The following is a 12007-nucleotide window of genomic DNA, read 5'->3' as shown; positions in this document are numbered from 1 at the left end:
TTTTTTTTTATTTTCTTATAAATAGACGACAAAGAGTTTGATTTTAGAGATAGATTTATTTCTCCCTATTTTCCATCTCTTTGATTTTCTCCAAGAAAAAGTTTTTTTCTTGTTTCCAAGACTTTTCTGACGAGTGCCCGTCTGTCAAGAGTGTTATGTTAACCTTAGGAAGAAATCGGTGTGAGACGATTAGCATTACATAGATCTGTAACAATCAAATGATTTTAAAACAATAGGTTTGTAACTGTCATACACTTTCATTGAAACATTAGATATGTAATCGTTTACTGGCTACAAGATCTGTAACCATCAAAACGACAAGTCATTCCCAACAACGTTACAACTTCAAACCTAAAGGATCACATAAAACAAGATTCAGATTCAGAAGAATATAGCATAGATTTTTTTTTAATTTTCTTTTGAATGTAACGATCAGTGTATCCCGTAAGTAAAAATGAATTTTCTTTTAACTAGGATTATCACAATTTTTTTTGAAAAATAATATTTTGATTTAAATTAATGTGTGAAATTATGAAGATATCAAATCATACAAATAATAAAAAAGATATATGTGTTTTAAACTAATATATGATTATCACGAAATTTTTAGAAAAAATAAATAAATATTTTGGTTTTTGAACTAAAGATTAAAATTAGGAGGACAATCAAATCATTCAAATGAAAAATAATGCCAAAAAGAAAAAAAAAATTAAAAGATGGTTATGACGAAATTAAAAAGCAAAATATTTTGGCTTTAAGTTAAAATTTGAAATTAAGAGATAATCAAATAGTCCAAATAAAATATTTTTTATATTTAACCCTCTAATAACATTCATATATTTTTCATCAAATACAACTAAAGTACGTATTTTTAACATGATAAAACATGTGCACATTCAACTAGTTTTTTACTAGTATTTTATATCTCCTTTCCGAAAATATAGTGACTCCATTAAATATAGGATATTTGTAATATATAGTAGAGTAAGATAAAAAATCTAAAAATGTATTACATCCTTAAAATATTTGTAAATATGAATGAGTTGACTAGTCAATCTTTAAATTTTTTTAATTTCCAATTTTGCCCTCCCTTGTCTTATCTTGTTGTACACATTTTTTTGTAGTCTTTTTTTTCTCTTCTTTGATTTTTACTTCTTTTATCCATTTTTTCATTTTTTTTCCTTTTCTTTTCTTTTCTTTCTCAGTTTTTGTTACTTCCCTTTCTTTTTTTTATTCTTGTCTTAAAGCTTGTTTTGTACCATGTCATTCTCCTGCCAATAGATTTTTTATTTAATGTGCTCCATTTTGTTCTCTGTGAGAACATTGGGTTGTAAAGTTGCTTCATTTCTCCATTTAATCCAACCTTATAAGACCATAAATTTGATGAAAAATCAGTTGTGACATTTCCATCTCCAATAAGATAAATGGGACCTCCATCAATTCCAGTTGGCACCGTGTCATAAAATGCATCATAATTTTTCAATCCTACTGTTGCACTCAAAAGGGTTATGGTGTTGGTTCCGACTTTTAATAGAATGGGTTTCTCAAATACAAAACTCTGGCCATTGCTTCCCCATTGCGATCCAATGTACCGTCTATTAACAATGGCATGAAGCACATGACCTTTTGTATTCACTTGTAGAGTTACATTTTAAAGTGAAGATGTTGAATTAGTTTCAACATTTGTCATATACCACAAGTAGTCACTAAAATCAACCGTGGTTCCTTTTTGTTCCAAAAGAAGGTTTGCATTAAATGTACCTTTTCCTTGTAGAGTATCTCTCATGGGCTCCGGAGCCCAAACCCACGACAGTTGTGCATTTTCCTTCTCATTCTGCACCTTCACAAACATAGATGTTTGGGAATTGATCTTTGCAGTGTTGAAAAGCTCTTTGTTGCAACCGTTAAGAATGCTCACAGACCAAGCTGGTACAAAGTACTTTCCATCTGCCTGCAAATCTATGGTAGCATCATTGCTGGCATCAGTGTTGCTCAAAAAACAAAACCTCTCCCCTACTGTGGGGTTGGAGAATTTCGTTAAAGTAACAAAGCTACCAATTTTTGGTCTGAACGGGTGCCGTTGGTGAGAATCTTCTCTCCCATTTTGATGGATTCGTGGAGTTGTTTGAGATGTCCCCATTTGGGTTGATTCACGTTTCCATATTCATCAAGTGGGGCGTTGTAATCATACGACGTAGTAATGAATGGACCTCCCGATGTTCTTCCAAAGTTTGTGCCTCCATGATACATGTAATAGTTGTTAAACACACCACCAGATTGAAAAAATCTTGCCACAGAAAAAGCTACATCTTCTGCACTTCTATAAGGGTCTTTATCGCCCCATTTCTTGAACCATCCCACCCAATTTTCAGTAAACATTTTTGGGCTCTTAGGATTGTTAGGACTAAAGTTATCACAATAGAATCCATTGCATGTATTGATGATAGGTTGTGGGGCATCACTTTGTTGGCACATGATCCATGGAACACCAATATTGAGAGATTCAGCCATTTGAGCACACCAGTTGATATATGTTTTTCCTGCGCTTCCATATGGGGTCATCACGTTTCCATACTCGTTCTCGATTTGAGCTAAGATTATTGGCCCCCCTTGTGATGCAAAGAGGTTGGCTTGTTTGCACATATTCACTATCTTTGTTTTGAATGTTTGCATTTCATTCTTGTAGACTTGACTGTCAGTTCGAAGTTGGATTCCCGGCATATTATGCAACCATAGTGGAAAGCCTCCATAGTTCCACTCGGCACACACGTAAGGACCAATCCTCATCACAACATATAGCCCAGCCTCTTGAAAGAGTTGGAAGAATTTGATAAAGTTTAGTTATCCAGAGAAATCATATTTTCGTCGTCGAGGTTCGTGGCGATCCCAAAAAATGTACGTCTCGATTGCATCAAGTCCACCATCTTTAGCTTTTTGAATAAGATCAGGCCACATTGCTTCGGTGCTGCGTGGATAATGAATTGATCCTGAGAAGATAACACGCCGTTCACCATTGATAATTATGGCATTTCAATCATAGGAGACACTGTCTCCTTTACAAAAAGAAAAGCAAGATAAAGTTGCAAAGAGAGGAAGAACAAGCCATTGAAGGTTAACCATCTTTGATTTTAAAACTGTCTCATTAGTGTGAAGCTCATGAATTTGAGTATCTTTCTTCAAATTTTTTATTTTTTGATTTTTCATTTTGTGCATTGGGGTCATATAATAAAATAGTACATGGTAAACAAAATAGGTTTCCATATGATTTTAGCTCTCAACTCTAGGTTCAATTTTTTGTTGTCCTCATTTTTCTAAGGAAGTATACATTTTCTTCCTTATTTTATTTTTAAGTTAGTCCTGGATTAAAAGGGAATTACTGGAGGAATTTTTTTTTACTAATTTGGAATTTCTGGAAAAGAAGTGAAATTCAAGGAGACCGGGCCAGGAGTTATGCTTGGAAAATTCTTGAAGGATAAACAGGAGGACTGTGAGTGGTTTTATTATTTTGTTATGTTGAATTCTATATATATATGTTATGATATATATGTGTAATGTTTGGAAATTCACCATTGATAATTATGGCATTTGAATCATAGGAGACACTGTCTCCTTTACAAAAAGAAAAGCATGATAAAGTTGCAAAGAGAGGAAGAACAAGCCATTGAAGGTTAACCATCTTTGATTTTAAAACTTTAGGTGTTTGGTTTATGTCGGAATCAATGTGTTTATATACAAGGAATCTACGTAAATATGTGATAGGTCTTTCCATCAATCTTTGTACTCTTTTTGTTGATGAATTCTAAATATAGGAATAATGTAAGTGAATTTAGCTGGCCAAACTTTATCGGTATGAGTTGCTTTAGTGAAATTTGGAAAATACTCTTTTTAGAAAAGAATTTCAAAAATATTGTTCGACCTTATCCTGAAATAACCTATCACCCAATTAAAAATATTACACCAAAAGTCTGTTTTCCAAATAAGGATTTGCGTATTCATTTTTCATCTTTGGTTTTAATTTTAAAGACATCAACGTCACATGAGTAATAAAGTATGGCTAATAAATTCAATTATAGTGAAAGTTGAGTTTGAGTTTTGTCTCATTAGTGTGAAGTTCATGAATTTGAGTATCTTTCTTCAAATTTTTGATTTTTTGATTTTTCATTTTGTGCATTGGGGTCATATAATAAAATAGTACATGGTAAACAAAATAGGTTTCCATATGATTTTAGCTCTCAACTCTAGGTTCAATTTTTTTTTGTCCTCATTTTTCTAAGGAAGTATACATTTTCTTCCTTATTTTATTTTTAAGTTAGTCCTGGATTAAAAGGGAATTACTGGAGGAATTTTTTTTTACTAATTTGGAATTTCTGGAAAAGAAGTGAAATTCAAGGAGACCGGGCCAGGAGTTATGCTTGGAAAATTCTTGAAGGATAAACAGGAGGACTGTGAGTGGTTTTATTATTTTGTTATGTTGAATTCTATATATATATGTTATGATATATATGTGTAATGTTTGGAAATTGGCATGGTGGGGAAGTGCGTTTTCTAGATTTTATTGGTTGATTTAACTCATGATATTTTGCTTGTTGTGACTCGCATTTAAAACCGAGATTGTACCCGGAGACATTGTTAGCTTTCCTATAGCACGTCTAACGGGATAATGTGGACATGTGCACATTCGGTTGTTGGATCGGCACCACCACGTAGCGGAAGAGAATATTATCCATAAGCACTCTAATTCATTAATTTTGGCATAAAAGAAACATTCTTAAACAGAGTTAATGGGTTTCAACAACGTACATTTAAAGAACCATTGAAATCTCTATTTCTACCTGCAAAATCCTCCAAATCTTTGTGTAGACCACCACAAGATCTTCCCTACTATTCTCTTGGTGCCCTAGATTGAGTTGTGAGACTCAAAATAATCTTAAATAAAATGGAATTTGAAGAAAGCTCGCTGCAACAACCAAAAATGAAGAACACATTCTTCATCTGAATTTTTCAGAAAAATCCATTTGGTTTAATCACTTCAACTTTTCTCCAATCTCTTCAATATATTACAGACTATCATGCAAAGAGATTTGCTTCATGGGATGCAGCTCATGCTTGGAGTTATTGAAGCTTGAAAGTGGTGGGTTCCTAGAGAGCAAGTTGAAGATGAATATGAAAAACCATTTTTCATTTTTGTGTAATTTTCTATTTCCAAAATCTAAAATTGATTTTAAAATCAAAATTTATTATTTTACAAATTAATTTCATAAATTAATTTTCTAATAAAATTAATAAATAATTATTTAAATAATTTAAATAATTCTAATTAATTTAATATCCAATATAAAATTAATTTTACACAATAAATTCATCTTTATATATTTAAATCATATTTAAATATATTTTCTCCAATTCCGTTTGATTCTAATTTGAACATTTCAAATTAACTTATCACGCTACTCTAAAGCTAATCCATTTCCAAGCTAGTATGGAGACCTCATGGACCTACATATCATGGGCTCCAACGATCCGAGATTAATGAACTAAACTCGTAAGATTGATATAACCTCTATTCGTTAACTAATGGGTCACTCTACTAAAGCTCATAGTTGAACTCCCCTCACTATAAATATATTATGTCAACTCAATGTAACCTTGATTAGTAAGTCAACCCTTCACAGGCTGTTCGTAATAACGGCTGGGTCAAATCTCTGTTTTACCCCCAAAATTACCTCTTGTTCCTTAAGTCCCCACTGATCCCCTAATGAACAATTGTTTTGTGATCCGATCAACAAATCCGAGTCCCTCTCATGCCAAATGAGAGGGTGGGATCCCTTGTTCAAAAACTAAAATCTATACTGAAGGGAACAACCTCTCTACTATCCCTACAGCGGGTAGAAGTGAATTCCCTCTTGCATCCTATGTCCCCAGCTATCTATCCGTTCTTACCCCTGCAATGAGTGTCTTATTGAGCTGGCGCTGTTGAGCCAACCCTCACCTATACAAATCTAAGGGTAATCCCAAATAAACAAGAGTTCATAGTTAGCCCAAGATTAAGGTTAAGTTACCTAGGTCATCGCTTTGAAATAGTAAGTCTTAAACAGTAAACAACGTTATAAAGTAAGAGTGACTCATTTCGTGGTCCGATCTTGTACAAACCCTTTTGCACAAGGACACCCCCATTCCTCATGTCCAACGTGAACGAATTAGGATCACTTCGTTTGTAGCACTTTAGAACTCCTTGTAACAACTGCAGAGCGGGCTGCATCCAATAGTGTTACCAGAATAAGGTACCCAACCTTATCCATATACTATAGATCATTTTGATAATTTACTCGAACCTGATCCACTTTTATGACTCCACATAAAGTTCAAGTACTAATCCAATAGTCAAGGGACTTTTAGGTTTATTGAATTTCTATTCTAGCAATAGAACTATTCAATAACACCTTTATTGAATTTTTTCAGAATAAGTTTCATTGTTTACATACCACGAGTTTTAGGACATAAAACCCAACAAACTTCCACTTGGACTAAAACTCAAGTGGTAACTTATATATCCGATATATAAGACTGAGTTTCTAAGTTTTATAGAGAAATACAATAAATTAGGGCATCTCATACCCATCTTTACCATTCGGTATCTCTATACCCGATATTTCTCCCACTTGCCCTAGGTTATCTTGTATTCCTAGTCCTACTAGGTGATTCTCAAACACTTTAGGCGAGAGAATCCGTGTAAACATGTTAGTATACAATAGGCTTTAGATAAAATTATATGGGGATAGAATCTTATTCTCAATAATGGCTAGGAAGCACACTTTCCTCCCACTACAATGAGGTACTCTCAACTCTTTAAGCAAGACACATCTGACTTGTCTCAACAACTCTTTATTAACAGTCAGATCTAGAAATCTTTAAACTTTCTATACTTTGATCTAGCCGTTATCCTTGCCTTTCTTTCCAGTAGGCTTCTTCTTCCCTTTCCTTTTGCCCTTCTTCACAAGAATACTCATATTCTTTAAAGACAAGGAAATTTTTGCCCGATGGCAAGCAATACTTTCTTGTTTTGATTTCAAAATTGAAGCTATAAAAGGAAGTACAAACTCCCTTCCTGATTACCTCACTCGAGAATTTCTTCAAGGAAAAACTAAAGAAGAGAGTGAAAGAGAGAGAGAAAAGAGCAAATGAAGTCCACTTGCAAGAAAGAAGAAAAGCATGATCAAGATCAAGAACAACAGCAACGATCAACAATTCCTCAAACAAAAGCATTGTATTCTCAAGCGTATCAATTTATCAAAGGCGAATCATCAACGATAATGGAGAATCGAAAAGGAAAAACTCCTCAAGCATTGTCGTTATCAAATAAATTTCAAAATTTGGGATCTTTCATCCCTTCAAGGCCTTTTGCCTTAACCATCAACTCTTCCCCTATCAATTGAGTCGGTATCAACAAGAATAAATTCATAGAATAAACGAGTTTTTTGAGGATGGGTTGGAATATAATAATGGAAATTTGACGGAAATATTTTTTGAATTGTTTCATTCATAGATTTACCTATGAATTTTTGTTCAAGAGTTGTAATGTATGAGGTATGGGTTTTATTATGGTCAATTTCAGGCTTGAAGGACATTCCTCTCTTCTCAACAGTAGTAACATTTACTTCTGACTCTAGACCCTTTATTCTTAACATTGTCTGGTTCGCCTGTAGCTCATTCAGTAGAGTAGTCAAGTTGTATTCAATTTTATTCTTTAATGCATTCAAAATTGCAGAAAATTCTTCAGAAGAGATTCTAGAATAAAACCAACTAGACTTCTCTTGTCCATGACAGCACCATTTACTTCTGTCACGTTAAAGTGGACCATCATGTCTAGGACATGTTCACGAACATTGGTCCCCACTTTGAAGCGACTGTTGTAAATGTACTTAATGGCATCATGCCTTAGGGTGAAGGACAATTGTCCAAACATCCCTTGCAGAGATTCCATAATTTCTTTGGAAGTACTCATATCCTCATGCTTCTTTACTATATCCTCATCTTCTTGGGTCTCATCCCATGTAGCCTAGTGTTCAGATTTTATTTTCTTTCTTTGTTTTTTATTATTTCTTTTATAATTTTTATTTGCATTCATTTCTCAATTTTTGTGTCTTTCTTTTCCTTTTTTTTTATTTATTATTTTTATTTTATTTTCTTTCTCCCTTTTTACCTTTCTTTTATCTTTTATCTTTTTATTTTTCTTTCATTTTTTGGTTTTTGCTATCTTTTTTCTATTTAATTTTCTTTCCTTTCTTTAGTTTTTGCTTATTCTCTTTCTCTTATTTTTAAAATTTTTCTTTCCTTTATCTGACTTTTTTCTGCTTCCCCCCTTTTTTCACAAGAATTATGAGGTCGAGTTTCGTAGCCAAGACTTGAAAGTACTCAATTCATAAGTGACTTAACGCCAACAAACCAATCATCAAGTTTGATTGTTATAACAAATAATAATTATAATTGCATATTGAAAAATCTTCCGTGATAGCTACTAATATTTTCTATCATTGAAAATTTATCTTTGATAGAAATCTATCATTCATAACCAACTTAGTGAATTTAATTAATAAAGTTGAATCTCGAACTAAAATGTAAGTGGAATGCCTAGAAGTTATCACTAATAGCATGTTTATCAGTGATAGAAGCTATCATCGAAAAGAAAAGAGACTTATAAATGTTTGAGAAGGACAAGAAAGGGGCAAAAAGGTGTTTAGTGGCTATGATTGATAGAAACTACTACTGATAGCATGGTACCAGTTATAGAAGCTAATCCTAATAGCATGTTTAGATTATTATTGGGTGTTAGATAATTTTACTAACAGATTATTTGTTTGTTTAGATTATTAGTCAATTGGTCATAATATTTTATCATTTTTTTTTAATTTTTAAGAAGAAAAACTTGTTTTGACGTTTCTAATTTCTCTCAGGTTTGTGATTAATAAATCATACCACAAAAAGGAAAGAAAATCAATTTGTTAGCTCGAATGATAATATATATATATTACATTACTCGATTCTTTGAGCATAGTGCTTGAACTGCTAATCTTGCAGATAAATTAGTAGCATTGCCCAATCCAAACGACTTTGCAGATACATCAATTGAACAATTTTCCATACCAATGCAAGTCTTTTCTACCAAAAGAGCACTATTTGAAACATCCCATGAACCTTTTTTGAATGAACCACATTTTCCCTCTGGATTTCCATAGCTAGCAAATTGGATCTCAGAGATGATATGCCCTCCCTGACAAGACAACTCTAACGTACTTCCTTCATTAGCATTTCCACATATTGTTCCTATAGTGATGGTCTGAACTATGACTTGTTGAGGATTTCCACCAATTTCTTCAAACAAAACCAACGTGTTGGTGTCATCCGATAGAAACGATCTTGGAACATGATACCATCTTTGGGAAGGATTCCCACAATTTCCAATGCACTTGCTAGGGTCATATGCGCCTCTATAATCACAGGTTGCGCTGCAACTATCATTGCCAGCAATGAAAGAAGGCCAAAATCGACCTATGCTTTGTCCATTTACCCAAGCCTGACCTTTTCCCATTCCTTGCATGTCCAATGCTACAGGGTCAATTCCTGAGGGTGTCTTAAAGCTTGTTTTGTACCATGTCATTCTCCTGCCAATAGATTTTTTATTTAATGTGCTCCATTTTGTTCTCTGTGTGAACATTGGGTTGTAAAGTTGCTTCATTTCTCCATTTAATCCAACCTTATAAGACCATAAATTTGATGACAAATCAGTTGTGACATTTCCATCTCCAATAAGATAAATGGGACCTCCATCAATTCCAGTTGGCACCGTGTCATAAAATGCATCATAATTTTTCAATCCTACTGTTGCACTCAAAAGGGTTATGGTGTTGGTTCCGACTTTTAATAGAATGGGTTTCTCAAATACAAAACTCTGGCCATTGCTTCCCCATTGCGATCCAATGTACCGTCTATTAACAAAGGCATGAAGCACATGACCTTTTGTATTCACTTGTAGAGTTACATTTTGAAGTGAAGATGTTGAATTAGTTTCAACATTTGTCATATACCACAAGTAGTCACTAAAATCAACCGTGGTTCCTTTTTGTTCCAAAAGAAGGTTTGCATTAAATGTACCTTGTCCTTGTAGAGTATCTCTCATGGGCTCCGGAGCCCAAACCCACGACAGTTGTGCATTTTCCTTCTCATTCTGCACCTTCACAAACATAGATGTTTGGGAATTGATCTTTGCAGTGTTGAAAAGCTCTTTGTTGCAACCGTTAAGAATGCTCACAGACCAAGCTGGTACAAAGTACTTTCCATCTGCCTGCAAATCTATGGTAGCATCATTGCTGGCATCAGTGTTGCTCAAAAAACAAAACCTCTCCCCTACTGTGGGGTTGGAGAATTTCGTTAAAGTAACAAAGCTACCAAATTTTTGGTCTGAACGGGTGCCGTTGGTGAGAATCTTCTCTCCCATTTTGATGGATTCGTGGAGTTGTTTGAGATGTCCCCATTTGGGTTGATTCACGTTTCCATATTCATCAAGTGGGGCGTTGTAATCATACGACGTAGTAATGAATGGACCTCCCGATGTTCTTCCAAAGTTTGTGCCTCCATGATACATGTAATAGTTGTTAAACACACCACCAGATTGAAAAAATCTTGCCACAGAAAAAGCTACATCTTCTGCACTTCTATAAGGGTCTTTATCGCCCCATTTCTTGAACCATCCCACCCAATTTTCAGTAAACATTTTTGGGCTCTTAGGATTGTTAGGACTAAAGTTATCACAATAGAATCCATTGCATGTATTGATGATAGGTTGTGGGGCATCACTTTGTTGGCACATGATCCATGGAACACCAATATTGAGAGATTCAGCCATTTGAGCACACCAGTTGATATATGTTTTTCCTGCGCTTCCATATGGGGTCATCACGTTTCCATACTCGTTCTCGATTTGAGATAAGATTATTGGCCCCCCTTGTGATGCAAAGAGGTTGGCTTGTTTGCACATATTCACTATCTTTGTTGTGAAAGTTTGCATTTCATTCTTGTAGACATGATTGTCAGTTCGAAGTTGGATTCCCGGCATATTATGCAACCACAGTGGAAACCCTCCATAGTTCCACTCGGCACACACGTAAGGACCAATCCTCATCACAACATATAGCCCAGCCTCTTGAACGAGTTGGAAGAATTTGATAAAGTTTAGATGTCCAGAGAAATCATCTTTTCGTCGTCGAGGTTCGTGGCGATCCCAAAAAATGTACGTCTCGATTGCATCATGTCCACCATCTTTAGCTTTCTGAATAAGATCAGGCCACTTGCTTCGGGCTGGTGGATAATGAAGTGATCCTGAGAAGATAAAACGTCGTTACACCATTGATAATTATGGCCTTTGAAATTCAATTTTTATATGGAGACACTGTTCCTTTACAAAAAGAAAGCAAGATAAAGTTGCAAAGAGAGGAAGAACAAGCCATTGAAGGTTAACCATCTTTGATTTTAAAACTTTAGGTGTTTGGTTTATGTCGGAATCAATGTGTTTATATACAAGGAATCTACGTAAATATGTGATAGGTCTTTCCATCGATCTTTGTACTCTTTTTGTTGATGAATTCTAAATATAGGAATAATGTAAGTGAATTTAGCTGGCCAAACTTGATCGGTATGAGTTGCTTTAGTGAAATTTGGAAAATACTCTTTTTAGAAAAGAATTTCAAAAATATTGTTCGACCTTATCCTGAAATAACCTATCACCCAATTAAAAATATTACACCAAAAGTCTGTTTTCCAAATAAGGATTTGCGTATTCATTTTTCATCTTTGGTTTTAATTTTAAAGACATCAACGTCACATGAGTAATAAAGTATGGCTAATAAATTCAATTATAGTGAAAGTTGAGTTTGAGTTTTGTCTCATTAGTGTGAAGCTCATGAATTTGAGTATCTTTCTTCAAATTTTTGATTTTTTGATTTTTCATTTTGTG

General features: G+C 34.1%; 2 pseudogenes; both read right to left on the bottom strand.

Moving 5' to 3' along the window:
• Positions 1–1363: 1363 nt before the first annotated feature.
• Positions 1364–2603, bottom strand: LOC150030038 (beta-galactosidase 15 pseudogene; annotated as a pseudogene).
• A 6422-nt stretch (positions 2604–9025) lies between these two features.
• LOC150030037 (beta-galactosidase pseudogene) lies at positions 9026–11373 on the bottom strand (annotated as a pseudogene).
• Between the last annotated feature and the right edge of the window lie 634 nt (positions 11374–12007).

The sequence above is a fragment of the Benincasa hispida genome, unplaced genomic scaffold (assembly GCF_027475165.1).
Source record: "Benincasa hispida cultivar pf3 unplaced genomic scaffold, pf3_genome.v1.1 HicScf672, whole genome shotgun sequence".
NCBI lineage: Eukaryota > Viridiplantae > Streptophyta > Magnoliopsida > Cucurbitales > Cucurbitaceae > Benincasa > Benincasa hispida.
The sequence above is the reverse complement of the archived record's forward strand: the minus strand, read 5'-3'. Positions and strand labels throughout refer to the sequence as shown.